This window comes from Halichoerus grypus, chromosome 6, assembly GCF_964656455.1.
Source record: "Halichoerus grypus chromosome 6, mHalGry1.hap1.1, whole genome shotgun sequence".
NCBI classification, from domain to species: Eukaryota; Metazoa; Chordata; class Mammalia; order Carnivora; family Phocidae; genus Halichoerus; species Halichoerus grypus.
In genome coordinates, this window is record NC_135717.1 from 132,260,824 (window position 1) to 132,282,928 (window position 22,105).

The 22,105-nt window shown below is 45.2% G+C and overlaps 1 pseudogene; it reads left to right on the forward strand.

The window, feature by feature from the left end:
- Positions 1-603: 603 nt before the first annotated feature.
- LOC118547138 (cell division cycle-associated protein 3 pseudogene) lies at positions 604-1,406 on the forward strand (annotated as a pseudogene).
- The last annotated feature ends 20,699 nt before the right edge of the window (positions 1,407-22,105 follow it).

The window sequence follows — 22,105 nt, forward strand, 5'->3', positions numbered from 1 at the left end:
ATGCTAAACTCAGCAGTAGGGAATGGAAAAATAAATAAAACATGATTTCTACCTTCAAAGGTGCACAATTGAGTTGGCAAGGCAGTTTGGAAAACAGGTAAGTTATAATGAGGTGAGATAAGTGATTATGTAGAGTTAGGTTTCACTCAGTATCATATTTCCTTAGAATGCAGTAAGATCTAAATGAGGATCCAAGGCGATGAGACTACTTAATAAAGGTTGCATTTAAAAGGAATAAGTTATAATGAAGGAATAATCTCAGGATCCTCCACAAATGTTTCTTTTAAGAAGGTAGGTGTAGACTTGTCAAGGCTCAGCTTACAGAATATAGAAACTTCCTTATAGCTAGGCACTCTGAAAGGAGGTGGGGAAATCTTCCAGGCTGAAACCATCCATTGTAGACCCATATTTTCCACCACAACCAAATCACTAATCCTTTACCAAGTTTCGTTCGGGGACATTGAAATACAACATATGAGGTTTTCAAACTCAGTGCTGGGAGTTGAAGCCCCAGCTGCAGTGCACCCAGAAGAGGAATTGGGACCCAGCAACCCCTTCTCACCCCAGGCCGGGCCCTGCTCCACCTTAGTCCTCCCAGTTCAGATGGGCTCTGCCAAGTGCGTCCCAGTCCCTCCGGTGTGGCCTCTGCCGCACAACAAGCTTCTGGCTGGAGTGGTGGACCCCGGTTCACCTAGTGTCAGCATCCCGCACGCTCCCATCCAGCTGGAGAGCTCTCCACAGCCAAACCTACCAGCAGGGGAGTAGCTGGAGGCTCCTAATTAGGCCCAAGACTTGATCCCTGCTCTCCTACCCTCGGCAGTGCATGGACACCTATGAAGACCAGCAGCTGAGAGCCCCCAAGCCGACTGGTGAAACAGCTGGGTGAAGTATTTGAGACTGAAGCCCCCAAGTTGAATCTTCCCCAGAGCCTGTTCTGCCTCTACAGGCAATTCACCTTCTGAACTGGACTTGCCTCTGGGCACCCAGTTTTCCACTGAGGACCTGATGGCACCCGGGAGCCAGACTGAGCTCCCCTCCAAGCAAATATTCTCCAAGGAGGAAGCAGGACAGCCCTCAGAAACCCCTTGGCCAGCCCGGGCTTGGACGAGCCTTTGAGAGACCCTGAGACTCCCTGATCATCAGGTTCTAAGCCTAATAGATGGCAGGTGAATGGCAAGGGACTAGGGAGCTCTCCCCTCACCATCCTACAGGGTGATAACTCCCCTGGGACTCTGACACCACCACGGGGTAAGTAGCCTTCTTCCTTGAGTGAAAATGCTAGGAAACGAAAGAAAGGGGCCATTCTGGGAACCAGATGACTTTTGAAAACTGGAGGCCAAGTATGGGAGCAGGGTCAAGAGCAGGACTAGGAAAAACAGCACTTTCCAAACTTGGTAGAGAACTAGACTGTGCATAGCCCCAGCCCTGGGTTCACCGGGGGCCTAGTGATATTGTGTCCTCTCAACCCCTTCTTTCTCTGGGAGACTAGAAAGCCTCATTGTCTTCGCGCCACCACCTGCCGCCCCCCCCCCCCAAACTACCAACTCAGGGACTGAGCGTTTTCTTGGGCTTTCTTTGTGTTCTTTGTGTCTCATGCGTTTCTGGTATATTAAAGAAGGTGATTTTAAATGGGAAAAAAAAAAAACAACATATGAATAGACAGAAAAAACCTTGAATTTTATGGGAAAGCTGGCCCTGTAAATTTTAGCATTAACAAGGACCTCAGAAATCATCTTTTTACCAGTCTAATCCTTTTACTGATAACACATCTGAAGCCCAGAGCTGAAGTGACTTGCTCAAGGTCACAGAGCTAGTTAGTAGCAGAGGCAGAAAGCGGGCGGTCTCTGACTTTTCTAGTGCTACATTGCCGACGGCGTCTCTGAATTGGCTGGAGATGTTTTTGTAGAAGGAAATAGATAACAAAAAAATCCTTCTCAGCCCACCTATGTAGTAAGATCTAATCAAGTACAACAGACTGTTTAAAAGGAGAAAAGTGACAGGCTTTTGGCACCGTGCCCTGTTCATTCCCATCCCCTCCCCTCATACACGTTCCATGACCTTTAGCTGCAAGGATGCCCTTCCAGCCTGGGTATTCTTCCTTGGGATGAATGTGCTATTAGTGACCCTTTTAGGGCAGCCTGGACTGTTGCTTTTTCTACGTGGGAGGTTGTAGAGGGTCATGTCAGAACTTGGTAGATATCACAGCAGAACACCTGGGCTCAGTGCACCAATGCTCACACGTGCGCACACGCACACACACACCCTCCTATCCATATGAGCAGGGCCAGTTTCTCACAAATCCCCCTCCTCTAATTGGTCTTGCTCACCAATGCCAAATTAGCCCCCATTCATCCTACGTTCCAAACGAAACATCAAGTGTCTCTTTTACATTCCTTCTACTCAGGGTGCCATAATCATAAACAATCCTCTGCAAAATATTCCACAGGCCGACGTCTGCTTTCCTTTCCTCATTTCCCAAAAGGAGGTGATCATAAACAGAATTTCGAGAAATTTCTCCAGCAGCTGTTTGCATATACCACTACTTCTGTAGTTCAATCCTGAGGGTGTTTTCTACTGTCTGTTTATATTTGTGTTACCTAAGAAATAAATCCTCTTAATTTAAGAACAAATGAACAGTGTGAGCTGGCAAAGTTCTAGGCAGGACATAAATCTCACCAAATTGATCTTGTTCACCGAGAACTCACCGAAACGGCTTCAACCTCAACCATTCTGCTTATACTCTAGAACCATTTGGTAACAGCCATGAACATTAAAGGATTTGTGTTCTTTTTCTTCCCCCAAGCACCCATACTGAAAACAGAAAGAATTCTCTGCCTTTGCTCAACAAAGGGAGTCTTTCCAAGGAAAGTATCTTAAAAAAAAATCGGGACAAAGGAAATCTTTTCTGATTATGAAAGGGATCTGTGATCCTGGAGATGCGCCTGCTATTCGCAGCTCTGCCGCTTGCATCTCAAGCCAACAGGAAATGCTGCTCAGTGGGAGGCAATAACGTAAGCTGCTCGGGGCTCAGCGCCTCTGCTTCCTCACATCTCGACTGCAGGGTAGCCTGTGGGACAAGCTCATCAGGGTGGGGTAAAAACACTGATTCTGGATTCACACCGATCTGGATCCCAATTCAGTTTCACCAGTCATAGTCTCTGTGAGGAAGTCATGTTTTCCTGAAGATCAGATGGGGTTACTTATATTACATTCTTCCTAGGGTCACAGGATTAGCTGAGATGATTCAGGTAGCAGCTCTGAAGACCGGTAAAGCAGGTCCTTGGAGACGAACAAAAGTCATCCCTATGTTAGGGAGAGCGGAGCCAGAATGCCCTCGATGTGTAAAATGGCAGGGCATGCCTCACTCATCCGCTAGGGCCAAAAAGTTCCTGGCTAAGTTTAAGAGTTGCTCAATCAATTATAGACTTAAAGGATAATTGAGCATTCTTTGTTTCTCTTGGCAAAATCATGATTTGCAAAATCCTATCTGGCAAGAGGAATGTTCCAAAGTTCTCTCTCTTTTTTTTTTTTAGAAAATTATTTTAATTGCAAAAGTTGCATTACATGGACAACCTCTGGAGTTCCTCTCAGGTCAGAGCATTCTGTCTCTGAGCGTGGAGAACGTGGTAGAAGGAACGTGCTTACGCATTGGTGCCAGACAGCCCTAGAGTAAGCCTGGGCGCCGCCTCTTGCCGCCTGTTACTTGGTCAAGGTCTGTCATCTCTCTGCAGCTCCATTTTTTCATCTCTATACATGGGTATAATACCTACCTTACAGTATGGCTGTAAGAACGAGGTGAGAATAGTGTATGTTCAAGTGCCTAACGGGGTTCTAAGCACATGGTAGATAATGAATAAATGAGAGCACCTCTACCCTTCCTCTCCAAAGTCACCCAGGAGGGTGACCCAAGTCTCTATGAACCTCCCAGAGAGCTCTTCCTTAGGGAACGATAGCTATGGATGAGGCTTTGCCATTTGAGCATATTCTCTATGCGACCTGTTACTTAAGCAGCCCCTTGAGATTTTGTTAGGAGGAAGGAGGATGAGAGAAGTTAATGACAGACATCTAGGGGCTGGAATTTTGGCACTGCTTAGCTGGCTGCTTTGAGGACATCACCCTGCCCTATATCCATCTTGCCACCTATTGGGTATTCAACAAATATTGATTGAGCACCAGTTCTGTGTTAGCATTGCACCTGGGCCTGGCAGACAACAGTGAGGAATCAGTGACCCCTGCCCCTAAGAGTTCACGGCCACGGGAGAGACAGAGAAAGAGAAGTATGCAGACAATTAACATGCAGTCCCGCGTCATCAGAGCCAAGAGAGAAGTACCAAACACCACGGGCATGGCAAGCACGGGACGTGTGCTTCCTGGGAGGCTGTTAAGTTGGCGCTACTTTAAATGTATTCAGTGAGGGGGCCACCTGGGTGGCTCAGTGGGTTAAGTGCCTGCCTTCGGCTTAGGTCATGGTCCCAGGGTCCTGGGATCAAGCCTCACATTGGGCTCCCTGCTCAGTGCGGAGCCTGCTTCTCCCTCTCCCACTCCCCCTGCTTGTGTTCCCTCTCTCACACTGTGTCTCTCTCTGTCAAATAAATAAATAAAATCTTTAAAAAATGTATTCAGTGAGGGGTAGGGAAAAGTCTATTTTTAAACTGTTTTTTAAAAGAATAATATAATAATGGGGTGCCTGGGTAGCTCAGTGGGTTGAGCGGCTGACTCTTGATTTCAGCTCAGGTCAAGATCTCAGGGTCCTGGGATTGAGAACCCCCTCCGGCTCTGTGCTCAGCAGGGAGTCTGCTTAAGATTCTTTCTCCCTCTCCCTCTGCCCCTCCCCCTTTCTCTCTCTCTCAAATAAATAAAACCTTTTTTAAAAAATAAAAATAAATAGGGGCACCTGGGTGGCTCAGTCGGTTAAGCATCTGCCTTCAGCTCAGCTCATGATCCCGGAGTCCCGGGATCGAGTCCCACATCAGGCTCGCAGCTCAGCGGGGAGCCTGCTTCTCCCTCTGACCCTCTCCCCTCTCATGCTGTTTCTCTCTCTCTCTCTCAAATAAATAAATAAATAAATAAATAAATAAATAAAATCTTTTAAAAAATAAATAAATAAAAATTTAAAAATAATATAACAAACACCGGTACATCTGTTACACCACTTAAGAAATAAAACACTACAGTGGGATGGGGAAAATGGGTAAAGGTGGTCAAAAGGTATAAACTTCCAGTTATAAGATAAATAAATAAGATAAGTAAGATATACTGTACAGCATGGTGACAGCAGTTAACAATACCATATTATATATTTGAAAATTGCCAAGAGGGTAGATCTCTAAAGTTCTCATCATAAGAAAAATAATTATAACTACAGGAGGTGATACATGTTAACTAAACTTGCTGTGGTGATCATTTTATAATAGGTTACCTATATCAAATCATTACATTGTGTACCTTAAGCTAATACAATATTATATGTCAATTATCTCAATAAAACTGGAAAACAGAAACTCAGAAAACAACCCACTAGAAATACAGTTGAAACCTATGTATCCCTTCCTCCCCCATTCATATTTTTATACTTTACTATATGGGTATGAATGCCACGTGACATATAGAATTTTTTAGTAAAACAAATATTAATAAAAACTATGTTTAGGGACATTTACTTGGCTAATTCACTTTTACTAGCTGAAAGTCAAAGCAGATCAAACTTCTGAGAGATTTTGCAAAGCTTTTTATTTTTCATTTTTTTTAATAATTATTTCCCAAGTTTGCCTTTGGGTTTCTGAATCCTACACATTTGGGGCAGGGGGCAGGATTGATAATTTTTTTTTTCTTCTTTTTTTTTTTTAAAGATTTTATTTATTTATTTGACAGGGAGAGACACAGCGAAAGAGGAAACACAAGCAGGGGGAGCGGGAGAGAGAGAAGCAGGCTTCCTGCGGAGCAGGGAGCCTGATGTGGGGCTCGATCCCAGGACGCTGGGATCATGGCCTGAGCCAAAGGCAGATGCTTAACGACTGAGCCACCCAGGTGCCCCAGGATTGATAATTTTTAAAAATTAGGAAATCGGATATAGGATAAATCACTCATTCACTGTAAAATGTCACTATACTTTATATTATTCAGTTTCAGAATTTCTGCTGCCTTGACAGCTACTAGATATATATACTGTAAAAACGTTCAGCAGAAATAGGTCTGTGCTAAAGAGAACAGTTATTTATTTTTTTAAAATTATCCTACTCGGGGTGCCTGGGTGGCTCAGTCGTTAAGCGTCTGCCTTCGGCTCAGGTTATGATCCCCGGGTCCTGGGATCGAGCCCTGCATCAGGCTCCCTGCTCGGTGGGAAGCCTGCTTCTCTCTCTCCCACTCCCCCTGCTTCTGTTCCCTCTCTCGCCGTGTCTCTCTCTGTCAAATAAATAAATAAAATCTTAAAAAAAAAAAAAATTGTCCCACTCAAGGGGTGCCTGGGTGGGTCAGTTGATTAAGTGCCTGCCTTCAGTTCAGGTCATGATCCCAGGGTCCTGGGATCAAGTCCCCCTGCCCCCACCCCGCTTGTGCACTTGTATGTATATTTATTTATATAAATAAAATCTTAAAAAAATAAAAATAAACAGGGATTCTAGATCAGATTGGCTAGACGGGCAATTTTTTTTAAGCAAGGGTTTGGGGTCCTTCACTTGGAACACTGGCCCTACAGCATACCCAGAGAGGGGGGCAAAGAGGGAGCTGGAAAGGAGTAAGCAGGGACACCAAAGAGTTCAGAGCCAGGCACCCTTCCTGGGACAGAAGATCAAAGACCAAACATGGGCAAAAAGATTCACCCCAGTTTTATTTTTTATTTTTTTTAAAGATTTTATTTTTTATTTATTTGAGAGAGAGAGACACAGCGAGAGAGGGAACACAAGCAGGGGGAGTGGGAGAGGGAGAAGCAGGCTTCCTGCCAGGAAGGGAGCCCGATGATGCGGGGCTTGATCCCAGGACCCTGGGATCATGACCTGAGCTGGAGGCAGACGCTTAACCAGCTGAGCCACCCAGGCGCCCCAGATTTAACCCAGTTTTAGACCTGCCACTCAAGTTCGGAACAGAAACTGGATCCCCAAGCACGGGGCATGTGGACATGCAGCAGCAGGAAGCTAGGCACCTGTTGAAAAATCACGACCGGGATGAGCCAGGTAATTCAATCCAAACGTAGCAAGGGAAACAAGAACTGGAAGTCTCTCCTAGAGAGAAGCAGGTCTCTGGCAGACCCTGGAGGTACTTGGGGGACAGAAGAACACAGAGCAGAAGCACATGGATTATTCAAGAGACCCGGGAGGAAAGGGCCTCAGCCGGGTACAGCCTCTAACAGCATCACAAGAGAGCTGGCCGAGCCCCACTTCCTGGACCTTTGTAACAGTAGAAGCCACTTGGTCTGTACACAGGGGAGACGGTAAACTGTCCCCCCAAGTGCTTGAAAATAAACATCCCCTCTGAGATGTAAACACATTACATTAACTGCTCAGAGATAGGCAGCTCGGAGAGACAAATGGTTCTGAGGCCAGCAAGACTTGACGTGGGCGAGGGCATTAAGAGGTCGAGACACACGTTAATACAACGCAAAGAGCAGAGGCAGATCTCCCTTCTCCCGTGTATGTCACACCAACTGTACTTTTATAGATCACAAAGATGCTCAAACCATCACCTCCCACCCAACCTGCCGTTCGGAGCTCGGCGGGCCAGTGGACACCTGGAGCCACCACAAGGTGGCACTGCTCGCCACCCAAGAGTTCAGTTCATCCAGGTCAACCCGGTTCCTCTGAGGATGACTGAAATCACGGATGTATTGGGTTGCCTTTTTCCTTATTACCTTATGAAATGAGTCAAAATTGGAACTTGCCATAAAGGAGAGAATATGCTGGCAAGAAGGCTCAAGTATCTAGTCCCTTTTGTAGTTACATTTCCTCTGTAAAATAATAGATGATCATTCTTATTTATAACTTTCCATCTCTTTTAAGCTTTCAGTAGTATAAGGCACCACGTCTAACTATAACCAACTGACGAGATCACATACAGTCACCTGCAAGGTCAGACCCTGGATCAGGGGAAGGCCATCAAGTAACCATTCCTCTGTCTCTTGGCAGATATCTGGCTTTTCCTATTTGCACCTCTCTATTTTTTTAATCACTGTGTGCTCTTCCATTTGAGGTGTTTTCAAAGAATTTAAAACCGCATAGATGTACAGAGTGCCGTATTTTGAGACCCTTTGTGCCCCCCCCCCCATAAGGGAACAGGCAGACAGGAACGTGGCTGTCAAGTCAGTGGGGACCAAGGGATTAACTAGTACAGGTGTGAACAATGAATCCAAGGGAGTAGGAGCCAAAAGTCAGCATCCAAAAGATCCAAAGCAAACATCAAAGTCAAGGAAAGGAAGAGGATCCCAAGATGGGAAAGAGATGCATATGAAGAGGAAGCTGTTGGGGAGCTGATGAAGAGGATCTGAGATGATATTCCATTAATACAGGAGGATTTTTGCAGGTGTCCGGAGTATATACCAAGCTGGCTTAAAGCTCTCAGGGCAAGACAGACTATTAAATTCCTGATTGACCACATTCTCATTGGTTGATTGGGGGGAGGGAGAACACTCTGCCAGAGCTGGCCACTAAGTAAGGGTCTCTGTTATGGGGCTAGGTTGAGGTCAGAAACTGGCAGATGACTGATCCTTTGCTCCTGGGGACCTGGAGGGCAGCTGACTTTAATTCTCCTTAAGCAGATAGCTGTGTACCCTTCTCCGGTTTCCAGCTGAGTAAAAGTTACGGCTGCCAGTATCATCCAGGAGCAGGTCAACACTGAAATGCTGAATTGAGAAACGGTAAAGGGAAAATTCGTAGCAGCTGTTGCTACATAATACACTCCCTCCCTCCTCTTGGGGTTATAGCACCACCACCTCTTCTGTTGGGGAAATGCTGTTCCCTGACTCTAGGGGGTTTTGTGGGACTGCCAACCCCAGTCCTCTGCTGAACACCCAGCTGCCCACAAGGGTGGGCATGACCAAAAATGTGCCCATCACAGTACTCACCCCCTGGCCAAATGATTGGCCCAAGGAGTAGGCATTTGATTCAAGGTAGACCAGATTCCTTCTATAGAATTTGTTGGGAGTTCAGGGAAGATCTTAGATGGAAAGCTATAAGAATGTGACCCCAGAATGGCTGACAGTCCCATCCTCCACTGGATGCCTGGCCAAGGTTCCCCTTCAGTGAAGGACTTGCCCCAGCTGCGGGGAGAGTTGTTGGCACACAGCTTTGGCTGTCAGCCTTCAGGAATTGCCTCAGCTACAGAGAACCTCCTTGCTCAAGGTCACTCCTTTCCCTGCGCAGCCTGCCTCCAAAGACTGAGTAACCCAGGAGTCAGGCCACCTCATTCCGATGTGGGACAATTCTGACAGGCCATTCGAACTGCACTGTTCCTTATGGGGTCATCCGCGGCTGGCTGGGTCCACACCACAGTGTGATTTTTCCCTCTGTCCAGTCCTGCATCCTGCTTTTCCCTTCCCTACATATTAATCCTGAGGATACACCTTTTTTAAAAAAAAAAGATTTTATTTATTCATTTGATAGAGAGAGAGCACAAGCAGGGGGAGCGGCAGGCAGATGGAAAAACAGACGCCCCGCTGAGCAGGGAGCCCGACTCGGGGCTCGATCCCAGGACCCTGGAACCATGACCTGAGCCAAAGGCAGACATTTAATGACTGAGCCACCCAGGCATCCCCCTGAAGATACGCCTTAATAAATATTCCGAGTGTTAAACTCCATATCCGGGTCTTCCCTCCAGCCTGCATCACTCATGACATTGAGGAACTTGAAAGAATGAAGTCGACACACAGAGAGAATCTGAATTAGGGGGAGAGAATAAGAGAACTGGCTGGATGCGATCACCCAGGGGCCAGAGCCAACGCTGACATCCCGCGCTTTGACTGTGTGAGTCTATTAATCCACATTTGAGATGTTTTGTTTTAAAGCTGGTCTGAGCTGGCTTCCGATATTTGGAGCAGAAACAGTCCCGGCTGATACAAAGACCAACTGAACTAACTGCACGGGCTGGTTTTTTAATATTGGCTAAAAATAGATGACTTGTGGAGGGGACTTATATGATATTGTATAAGTTACTCAACCTCGCCGGGTCTTGGTTTCTTCATCTGTTAAAATGGATATTATTACCTATTTCATTGAACTGTCATGAGGATTAACTGAGTTAATACAAGTGGATCACTTAGAACAATGCTGGCACATAAATTATCATAAACTGACGCAAAGAGGAGCCTTTCTCTTCCTTCACTTAAAATAAATGGTACCAGGCCCGTGACAATCCTGAACCAGGATCTACTCATGTAGATTCCTTTTGTGGCTTTGTATGTTGATAATACCGTGGTACAAGACAATGGAGATTATTTATTACTGTACCTCTGGGGTTGCAAACTCCAAAGGCTATAAGTGCAAGCCAGCAGCCCAAAAGAAGAAAGCCAGCCTGGCACAAGAATATTCAGGAAGGAAGCAGGGAGTGGTGGGGACTGTGGCAAATGGAAAACACAGACTCTGTCTGAAGTGGGCAGCCACTCCAGCATAGCTGATTGTTACCATATGCAAATGAGGGCTTGTAACTGCCAAATTTTCTGATTTTTCAGGAAAATTTTTTAAAATTGGATTTTCGTGCACAATATTACATTTTTTGCAATATTGGCCATTTAAAAAATACAGTGAAGATCAAACAAAACACATCTGTTGATCACCACCAGCTTGGGGCTTCAGTTGTATATTTACAGAGTAGTACCTAAGTCATGGAATGTTCTTCCTTAAAATATTTTATTCAAAATAGTACACGAGCATGGGTTTTTCAAAATAGTATAAAGAGCTTACAATGAAAAGCTGCAATCCCCTGCTCTACCTCTTTCAGACGCCATCCCCCCCAAAAGTTCTATTTTCCTATATAATACCACTACCTCTTGATTTATCCACTTTAGACATTTTAGATATTATGCACTTAATTCATATCATGATACATGAAGATTAAAGTCACTTACACGTAACTATATTCTTTAGATTCAACCATGGATATCTTCAGCTTTCCCCTAGTCATCCGATTTCTTTTTTTAACACTCTTGAGAGCTGAGTCAGTCAGGATTCAGTTAAAAATCAGGCAATTATTTGGCCAGAAGGAATCGAATATAAAGACTTTTTGTGTATAAAATTAACTGAAAAACGAAGAGCGTTTCTGAATGTTGACACTGTTGACATTTTAGACGGAACACTTCTTTGTAGTGTGGGCTGTCCTGGGCACTGTGGGATGCTTAGCCATCCTGCTGGGCCTGCTGAATTGTGACAACCAAAAATCTCTCCAGACATTGCTGAACGTTTCCTGTGGGGCAGACTTTCTCCTGCATGAGAACCACTGCCCTATGGCATCTACCACCCCTACAGCTGGAGGAATGAAGAGAAGAAGCTGGAATCATTAAAACTTAAAAATGCAGGGACGCCTGCGTGGCTCAGTCTAGTTAAGCGTCTGCCTTCAGCTCAGTCATGATCCCAGGGTCCTGAGATCGAGTCCCACATTGGGCTCCTTGCTCAGTGGGGACCTGCTTCTCCCTGTACCTGCTGTTTCCTCTCTCTGACAAATAAATAAATAAAATCTTAAAAGAAAAAAAACTTAAAAATGTAGAAAAGGCAACATTTAACCCCTCAGACCTCTGCCGGTGCTGGTGTCCCCGAGCAGGCATGATGAAGCTGGTTCTGCAGATGGTGAAAAACCTGCCAACAGGATTCGACCGCTACCAGAGGAGGGACCGGCTGCCGTGGAGCAGCTCTGCGAGAGTGAGGCTCTCTGGAGCAGGAGGGACAAGGGAGGGCGAGTCACCTTTTTTCTTCTAGCCCAGCCATCTCGCTCTAGTTCCCCTGTAGGCAGAGCCCAGCAGCAAGCCAGCTGGCAAAGCCCAGATCGGTTTGCAAATCCCAGTGTCAGCTTCACAAGGCTGATTGAGGTCATCTGGAGCTGAAAGACTCTAACTGGCACAAATGTCAAGCTCTCGTGTATGATCCCAGGTGATTCTCAAACTTTGAAGTGCTTACAAATCACTGGGAATCTGAGATGAAATTGGAAAAGCAAGGAAGGATAATGGACAGTCATGGTAAGAAGTTTGAGCTTACTCCCAAGGACAACAGAGAACCACTGAAGAGTTTAAGCATAGGAGACAACATACTGGATAATTTTTCCTGATGGCTAATCTTACCCATTGTGAATTGATTCTTTTTTTTTTTTTTTAAGATTTATTTATTTATTAGAGAGAGAGAGAACAGGAGGGAGGGACAGAGGGAGAGAGAGTCCCAAGAGGACTCCGTGCTGAGCCCTATATGGGGCTCCATCCCACGACCCATGAGATCATGACCTAAGCCCAAACCAGGAGTCAGTCACCCAGCCAGCTGAGCCACCCAGGGGCCCCCATTGTGAATTGATTCTTACTGGCATCAAAAAGAACACCACATGTCCAATATGGAGTCACTTATGTTAGGCCACATCACCAGACCAGGGCTTACTACCTAACCTAACGGCCCTTTCAACCTCCCCCAGAAATGTGGTCTTAACTGGCCAGTCAAGAATTTCTGGTCAGCCCCAGTAAGGTCACATGGACCCTCTCTATCGCCCAAAAGAAGATGAGGTAATTCACCTAATAAGACCCTTTTGTCCCCAAAGGAAGGTGACCTCCCCAAAATAACCTGTTTATGACTTCCTTATCCTGTCTTTAAAAACCTTTCCCTTTCTGTAGCCCTTTGGAGCTCCCCTCTACTTACTAGATGGGATGCTGCCTGATTCATGAATCGTTTAATAAAGCCAAGCAGATCTTCAAATTTACTCAGTTGAATTTTGTTTTTTAACACTGGTTTTGCTCTCACTATTACTTGATTTCCAATCTTGGATATTCCCTTAAACCGCTCTAGGACTGTTATCCCCATCAGAGTTAGTGGCTCCCTTCAATGGGTGCTCGGAGCTTGCTATATATGCTTTTTTGTCATTTTTGTTATTGTCTAAATGTCTGTTTCTCCCACTAGACTGTTAATGCCTCGACAGGAATTGTGTTTTATTGATTTTTGTTTGCCTGCAGTCTAACATAGTAAGTATTCCTTAAAGGCTTAATGGAAGGATGAACTGGCAAGAAGAAATAAAAATATAAATATATTTGGAAACCTACACCTCCTAGATGCATAATGATTTCTCATGTGACAAAGAAATATTTTTAAACTGCAGACCACAATTATACATTTAATAATGTAGAATTAGCAGCTAAACAGAACAGGTAAGTGAACGCTCTTTTTAATTATACATGGATATTTCCTAATGTCTGTGTAATAAATGACTAGGATTGGTGGCAACTCTAGAACATAAAAGTAGATTTTCTTAAATGACAAAAATATGCAATAATTATGGGAAACTGCCCAAAGTCACATTTAATTTAGTTCCTTGAAAGATATGTCCACCAGCGACACTCCAGGGCACACACAGAGGTATTTCTGGGTTGCAGATTAAGATTAAATTGCTCCACTTGTTCACTCCCTCAACTCATTCTTTCTGACTCTTCTTACCTACAAAGTCTCAATGTCTGCCTCCCAGTCTGGCGGAAGAGTTGATTTTTCCAGCCTCCCACCTTGACTCCTTCCTTGCTTTCATTACTTCCTCACAGCTCAGCCATTTTTTTTTTTAAGATTTTATTTACTTATTTGAGAGAGAGAGCACAAGCAGGGTCAGAGGCAGAGGGAGAGGGAGAAGCAGACTCCCCATTGAGCAGGGAGCCCGTCACAGGGCTCGATCCCAGGATCCAGGGATCACGACTAAGCCGAAGGCAGACACTTAACCAATTGAGCCACCCAGGAGCCCCCAGGTCAGCCATTCTTAACACCCTCCTGACCTGACCCTGGCGCCTCTCTTTCCCCTGCTTCGCACCAGATTGGCCCAGGCTCTGGGTGGCACCCGAACAGGTAACATGGCCAGTAGGTTGAGGTGTCACAGTGACAAGAACTTATCTTTGGAGTTAAGTGGACTCACGTCAAGTCCTGCTTCTGCTACTTTCTTAGCTCTGTGACTTTGGGAAATTTATTCAACTTTACTCGTTTTCGGTATTCTCTTCTCTAAAGTGGCAATAATGTCTACCTTATTGGGTCGTTAGGAAAATTAAAATATATGTTACATGTAAAGTACCAAGCATAATGCCTGCTGTCTTAGGCGGGAAACTGGGAACTGGTCCTGAGAGGGAGATGTGCGTGCAGGGGTTTTATTAAGGAATGCCCTTGGGATCAGTGTCGGGGAGGGAAGAGATAGGAGTGGGCAGAGAAGAAAATTGAACTAGAACGTGTCACAGTAAGCCCTGGGGCTGGGAGAGTCCTTCAGAGTGGCTCTGCCTTGCACCCCATCGGCCAGTTGACATCCCCCAGGGACGTTACGTGACCTCGGATGAGGTGACTGTCCTCAGCTGAGGGCAGTTCCCAGAGGCTGAAAGCTGTCAGCTGCCAACAACACTCCTAGCAGTTGAGGGAATGAGGCTCAGATCTGAATCGGGGATCTGGGCAGCGCAGCAGAGATCCTGACAAATGGTGCTGTGGTAGAGTACAAAAATGTGTGCAGTCTTTGTCTCTGGTTCCTGGCACGGAGCTCTTAAAGTTCTTGGCATTTCCTGAGTGATAAGATGTCTTTCATCGTTCATAACAAGCCCTCTAATCGCACCTGAGTTTATGCTAACAAGGTGACTTAGGGTGGGACCCCTAGGTCAACTCGATGGGGCTGGGCTGGTCACCAGAAAGACCAAGTGATTTGAAAATTGCAACTTTGAGCCCCACCCACCAACCCCCCGGGAAGAAGATGGGGGTAGAGATTGAGCTCTGTACAAACTTTTGAATGAGGCTGGTGAATAGATTGAAGTGCTGGGAGAGTGGGATGCCTGCAGAGGTCGTGGAAGCTCTGTGTCCCCCCACCCCTCACCCCAGAGGTATGTGTTGCCCATGCATCTCTGCCATTGGCTGTCCCTAAGTTGTAACCGTTATAATGAACCGGTAATCATAGATAAAGTGTGTTCCTGAGTTCTGCGAGCCATTCTAGCAAATTAGGGAACCTGAGGAGGGGATCATGAGGATCTCTGATTTATAGCCAGTTGGTCAGATGTATGGGTGGCCCTCAATTTGCAACTGCTAACTGAAGTGGGGATGATCTTGTGGGACTGGGTCCTCACCCCGTGCGGTCGGCACTAGCTCTGAGTAGTCAGTGTCAGTGTCAGAATTGAGTTGAACCGTATAGGACACCCAGCTGCAGTTGGAGAACTGCTTGGTTGTAGAAAAGCACACCAGGTAAATACTTGAGAAATGTAGTAGTTCTGTAAGTCGAAAGAAAAACAAAAACAGTACTAACACATAGTGGACAGTCAGTAAATATTTCCTGAATGAGAGAAGCGCTCACCCTTTGCACCAAAATCTTGACTACAGTTGTTAGTTGGTGCCACCCACTTTCGATCTGCCTTTAACTATACCTGAGTAGGATTCTTTAGCTCACGGCTTCGTGAAAATAGCAAAAGGATTAACAACTGAACCCTCAAAATGGAATAAAAGCTATATTCTGGCACAGTTTTATGAATATGAGCTAACTTTAATGTGTGTGTGTGTGTGTGTGTGTGTGTGTGTGTGTTGTCTGAACTATAAAAAACCCCACTCAGGAAGGCATTGGTCGGATGGTTAGGTGGGGCTGGGGAGGGAGATACCAAGCAAGCCAAGGAGCATGATTAACTCAACTCCACACCTGAGGTCCAAGAAAACTTCTTGGTCCCTATGCAGTGCAGATTCTCTTCTCTCTTTAACCAGATTGAACACCATCTACTCCGCCCCCCACCCTCCCCACCCCCGCCCAGGGCCTCCCTCTCTCCCTCTCGGCTTCTGAATGGCTAACTTCAGCAACAGGGGGTTTGTGCACACAGAACGGGATTCTCAGTTTCTGCTTGTGATTTCTCAGAGCTCACCCTTCAAGCGCATCGTCACACTGAACAGATTTCTAAAGAGATTTGCATTGCTCCACTGTGTCTTCCTGCCAGTGCCATGCTGCTGTTGTGTGAAAGCACATCCCTCTTTTGCTGCCTGTGAGCTCTGCCTCCCTGTTGGGCCGCAGGGACGTTGCAGGATTTGACAACCGTCCTGTCCTCTGGCAAGGAGGGTGGAGCTTCCTGGCGACACACGGCCTGCAAATGCTCCCATTTGGCCTAGACTGAAACAGTTCCTAGGATCGATTCAATCTCTAACAAGAGATATGGGAAATGCCGCCCAGTGCCAAAGGCCTGCCCGGGGCTGGATGTGATGGGTGAATGGCAGGTCACGCCTGCATTTTTGTGTCTTCCTTCAGCATCACTAGGAACAGAGACTGAGAATATTACAGATGGACTCATGCTGGAGTGACTCACTGGGGCATTTAGACTCCATGTTGGTGAGAAATTCCAGATTGAAAGACTGCCCATGTTATCCAGGCTGAATAAAACACTCATGTATTCAGGAAAGGATCAATATCCCAAGTGAAGGATAAAGGCTTAGCCAATTGGAGGTGTTAGGAAATAAGGTCTATAGTGTCCGGAAGATAAATTTCAATATAAAATAATCAGGAATATAAAATAGTAACTTTATATACACATAGTATAAAAGCACACTATATTTTTATCCATCTTCTAAAATTTTTTTTAATTTTAGAGATTGAGAGAGAGTGGGGGGGAGGAGCAGAGGGAGAGGGACAAGAGACTCCCTGCTGAGCGCGAGCCTGCCACAGGGCTCGGTCTTACCACCCTGAGATCAGGACCTGAACCGAAATCAAGAGTCGGACACTCAACCAACTGAACCACCCAGGCGCCCCTGTTTTTATCCATCTTAAATCTCCTATCTAAAATTTAAAAATAAAACATAAAATTAAAATAAAAATCTTCTCATGAGCACACTTCCCTCTAGCTGACATTCCAAAAAAAAAAAAAAAAAAAAAAAACACTCCCCAAAAGAGCTGTCTACAGGTTGCCTCTGATTCCTTGCCTGCTACTCTCTTGTATCCACTCCAATCAGGCTTCACTTTCATCACTCTGATGAGTCAAGGGCACCAACGACCTCTTCTTGGAAACGCTTTCCTCATTTGGTTTCTAGAACCCTGAACTCACTTGGTTTTGCTTTTATCTCTCTGGCTTACCCCTAGTCTCTTGCTGGTCCCATCTTTTCTTCTCAACATCTTTTTTTTTTTTTTTTTTTTTTATTTATTTAATAGAGAGAGAGAGAGGGAACACAAGCAGGGGGAGTGGGAGAGGGAGAAGCAGGCTTCCTGCTGAGCAGGGAGCCCGATGCGGGGCTCGATCCCAGGACCCTGGGATCATGACCTGAGCCGAAGGCAGACGCTTAACGACTGAGCCACCCAGGCGCCCTCTTCTCAACATCTTAATGGTGTCCTAGGGCTCCATCGGCTCTTCTCTGTCCCTTGGTTGTCTCATCTGATCTTGTGGCTTTATTTGCCCTCTGACTCCCAAATGTATACCTCCAGCCAGGCCTCTCCCCTCAGCTCTGGACTTGTATACCCAACTGCCTTCTCTTTTCCTACTTGTATGTCTAATAGATGTCATTGTTCTGCTCTCCCACTCCAACCCATCTTCACCACCAAACCCACTCCATCCACAGTGTTCCCTATCTCAAATGATGGTGATTCCATTATTCCTAGTCATTTAGGCCTCGAAGCCTATAGTCATCTTTGACTCTCCTTTCTTTCATGCCCCACATCTAATCCATCAGGAAATCCTATTGTATCTACTTTCAAAATATATCCAGAATCTGATTGCTTCTTCCTAGTTTCATTACTACCTCCCTGGTCACCATGATTTCCTCCCTTACTTGTTGCTATTGGCTCCTAACTGGTCATGTCACTCCTCTGCTCAAAATCTTTTAGTGGCTGCCTATTTGTCTCTGAATGAAAGCCAAAATACTTTCAGTGACCTACCAAGCCCTATAGGATCTTGCCCAGTTACTACTGATCTCACCTTTTATTTTTCTCGCTCTCACTCACTCTATTCCAATTTTTTTACTGCTCCTTGAACACAGCAAGCATAGCCTCCACCTCACAGCCGTTGCACTGGCATCCCTTCTGCCTGCAGTGTTCTTGCCCACATGTCTGCATGGCTCACCCCCTCCATCTTTTTGAGTCTCTTCAGATGACGTCTTCTCCATGAGGCCTTCCTTGAGAACCTGATTTAAAACTGTCATACCACACCCCTCCTCTCCCCAGCATTCCCAATCCACCTGCCCTGCTTTACTCTATCCTCGTACTCCTTACAACATTCTAACACACTCGATACCATAAATTATTGGCTGTCTATTGTTTCCCCTATTTTGTTCGCTGAATGCCAGCACCTACAGCAGGGTTGGCAAATATTAGGATTTAATCAGTATTATTGAATGAATTAGTTATCTTAGTTATACAATTATACTTATTAAATTTCAATGCAATTATTTTTACAGAACCAATAATTCCATTATTTTTATGGCATAGTTTAAAATTACACACTGTCATTAACAACTACTAATTATTTTCACTAATTCAGTGTCACTTTGCTGAAAATCATATAATCCTCTTCTGCAGATTCCAGAGTACCTGTCCTTTCTAAGCGTGCACGAGGGAAACTCCCTATCTGTACCCAAACATTGCCTGTATTCTAAATCATGAAAACCAGCCTTTGTGGCTCAAACACTGGAACAATGTGGCCACACACAGGGTTGTGGGACCAGGTTGCCACGGTAACCTCTGCTCCCATCTTCTCTGAGTTTAATTGTTCAATGCTAAAATTGCACATTCTCGAGTTCAGCATGCTTTGACTGTGCCAGGCCTTAGCTGGCAGGAGATTACATGACAGTGTTATTATTCACCATAATTACTTGCTAATGATAATTTATATTTAGAAATAGGAGAAAATATAGAAAAAGGATATTTAGGAGAGTTTTCAATCCACCTAAAGCTGTTTAGATTTTTTTTTTTTTTTTTTTTTTTGAGACAGAGAGAATGAGAGAGAGAGAGCACATGAGAGGGGGGGAGGGTCAGAGGGAGAAGCAGGCTCCCCGCCGAGCAGGGAGCCCGATGCGGGACTCGATCCAGAGACTCCAGGATCATGACCTGAGCCGAAGGCAGTCGCTTAACCAACTGAGCCACCCAGGCACCCTAAAGCTGTTTAAATATTGGTACTAGCTTTGCATGTTGTGGGCCACGATCTTTACATTCCTGGTCCCCAACATGCACCATCCTGCCCCATAATATACCTCTACCTTTCAGTTTATTGTGTTCCTATGTAAGATAACTGAACTTGCTTCCTTGGTCTCCAGTTCTCTGGGAGACTCAAACAAAGAAGAAAGTTTTTGGAGAATATATGATTGATATAGTTTAAGTTGTGGGTAGTGACGATCTAGTTTTAAGAGGAAAATGAGCCAACAAAAAAATTCTTCAATTTCTTGATTATCTGGGAAAAGTAAGATAATCGTCATTTTAAAAATAATAAATCTGTAGTAGGTCAGGCAGTAAAAATCAATGGCAACTTTTTTTATATCACCTTTTCCATTTTCAGAAACATAACTGTGATCTTTATAACTAAGTACATTTCCTTAATAATGGAATGAAGTTATCTCATTTTCTAGTTCTATCTAGTTCTATTTTTCAAATCAAAGAGGGCTACTGGTGCCACACTTAAGCCATAACAGTTTCTGGAAGCCTGGATCAAGCTGTGACAGTGGGCACAGAAGGGGAGGAGTGCAGTCGTGAAGGTATTTATGACATGGAATCACCTGTGAGTGGATACAGGTATGGAGGGGAGCGAACAGGTTGTCAGATTTCTGACACGAGCAACCTGGCACTGCCAACCACTGAGTTAAGGCATCTAACCCAGGAGGGCTTTTGCAAGAAGATGGAAGGGAGATCCCATTTGGGGCACGTGGGCCGCTGGGTGAGTATGGTTGGTGGGTAGTGGTGTGAGCCAGTCCTATGAGAGGCGTGGACCGGAACTGTAGATTGAGAGTGATGTAGGCAGGCCACCGAGGCCAGTCCCATTTCCAGAACTTGTGAGAATGATGACTGGGGACTCAAAAAATGCTACTTTTTACTCTATTTTATTTCCAAACAAACACTGCAAAGGATATACACCAGGGACATGTGAATGGACACGGCCCCCTAGGCAGAGTTCTGGTCCCAACAGTCCCTAGGTGTGAGGAATCTGTGGGTCAAGAGAAGCAGAATCATGGGGCTCACTCTGCTGTCTTTTATTCTATTTTAGGCAAGGCTTGGGGTAGGGGATGGTGAAGAGAGGGGAAGACAGGTCATTTTTCGAATGTCCAGCTTGTCTCCATATGAAGAATCTTCTTGCTGCACCCTAGCAACAGACTTCTGCATCTTATTTCTTGCCATACCATTGGCCTTTTGGAGGTTTCAGTATATCAGGCCTCCCCCAAGGGAGTTATCAGCACATAAATAGTAGCTGAGGCTTTGGGCTTGGAGGAAATCCCAGGAAGGATAGAATGAGAAAAGAAGGGGCCAGAGATGGAGCCCTGGGGAACCCCAACATCTAGGACCAGAGAGAAGAACCATAAAGGAAACTATGAAGAGTTTTCAGAGAAACAGGAAGAAAAATGGGGAGGGTGGGAGGGAGGAAATGGTGTTCTACAAATCAAAGGACAAGGGTTTCAAGTAGGGAGGAGTGTCCCACTGTGCCAAATGCTACGGAGACCGGTTCAGTAGGGCTGAAGATTAGCCCCATGGGCTAGGAGGCAGTTAGGAGATCACTGTGGTGTTGGCCAAGCCAAGTCTTACTCCTCCGAGCCAGAGAGCAATGCAGGACCAAGAGGTAAGGATAAGAATCTATGTTGAGGTGGCTAGAAGAGGGAGTCACAGGATTCAATTTTTCATGGTCCAATAAACATAATTTGTGTTATATGTACTATATAAAATATAATTTAGGGGCGCCTGGGTGGCTCAGTCGTTAGGCGTCTGCCTTCAGCTCAGGTCATGATCCCAGGGACCTGGGATCGAGCCCCGCATCAGGCTCCCTGCTCAGCGGGGAGCCTGCTTCTCCCTCTACTTGCCACTCCCCCTGCTTGTGCTCTCTCAATCTCTCTCTCTCTCTCCCTCTGTCAAATAAATAAATAAAATCTTGAAAAATATATATATAATATAATTTATATCGAAACTATTTGTAGGTTTTAAGTCATCATTTAATTTATTGTCTATATAGGGGTGCCTAGCTGGCTTAGTTGGTAGAACATGTGACTCTTGATCTCAGGGTTGTGAGTTCAAGCCCCACAGTGGGTGTAGAGCCTACTTTATAAGAAAATATTGTCAGATTGTACAGATCCATGGGGGAGAGGAGAAGAAAATACACCACAATTCTTACAGTGCCTGCAGTAGGACAGTGAGTTTATTTTTTTTTTAAGATTTATTTATTCATTTTAGAGAGTGGGGGAGAGAGAGAAAGAATCTCTAGCAGACTCCACACTGAGTGCAGAGCCCGACTTGGGGCTCGATCTCACGACCCCGAGATCATGGCCTGAGCGGAAACCACAAATCGGGTACTCAACCAACAGAGCCATCCAGGCGCCCCAGATAGTGAGTTTATGAGTGTGCTTCCCTTTTTATTCTCTTCTTCCTTCTTCCACAAATTGTTAATAATATGCTCATGTTACTTTCAAAAGAAAAAACATTTTAAAGATCACAAAAGTATATCTTGTAGGTATTTGCTGGCAGTTATTCCAAATGAGTAAGGAATGACAAGTATTGTTTCCAACTTTTTTTTTTTAAAGATATTTTGTATGTATTTATTTGACAGAGAGATAGAGAGCACAAGTAGGCAGAGCGGCAGGCAGAGGGAGAGGGAGAAGCAGGCTCTCTGCTGACCAGGGAGTCTGACGCGGGGCTCGATCCCAGGACCCTGGGATCATGACCTGAGCCGAAGGCAGACGCTTAACCGACTGAGCCACCCAGGCACCCGTTTCCAACTTTATTTGAAACTTTTAGTGAGGTCTATTTTATTTTATTTTTGTTTTTTAAAGATTTATTTATTTTAAAG